Genomic DNA, 308 nt, shown 5'->3' with positions numbered 1-308 from the left:
TTGCCCCCAGCTCGGGGGCCCCTCTCCCAGCTTGGCCACTCTCTCTAGATGAACTTCCACCTGCCTGAGGGGTGAAGCATCTGGGGGACTCAGCATTCCCATTCCCATCACTGTCCCTATCCACAACCCTGTCCCAATTCCTGATCCCTCCCCATCCCCTCCTTGTCCCCATCTCCATCCCGTTCCTGTCCCCATTCCTGTCCCCATCCCATCCCTGTCCTGCCTCTATCCCCATCCTAGCTCTCACCTGTCTCTACCCCTATCACTGTCCCTGTCCTCAATCCTGACCCCATTCCTGACCCCTCCCC

General features: G+C 59.7%; 1 protein-coding gene across 1 annotated transcript in view; it reads left to right on the top strand.

The window, feature by feature from the left end:
• The window catches only part of SLC4A1 (solute carrier family 4 (anion exchanger), member 1 (Diego blood group)), a gene marked incomplete at its 5' end in the record, with an annotated part of 7,795 nt that overhangs the window by 7,120 nt on the left and 367 nt on the right, over nt 1-308 (top strand). The window lies entirely within an intron of this gene.

This window comes from Acanthisitta chloris, unplaced genomic scaffold (assembly GCF_000695815.1).
Source record: "Acanthisitta chloris isolate BGI_N310 unplaced genomic scaffold, ASM69581v1 scaffold27750, whole genome shotgun sequence".
NCBI lineage: Eukaryota > Metazoa > Chordata > Aves > Passeriformes > Acanthisittidae > Acanthisitta > Acanthisitta chloris.
Note: the sequence above shows the minus strand (reverse complement) of the source record. Positions and strands in the feature narration are given on the sequence as shown.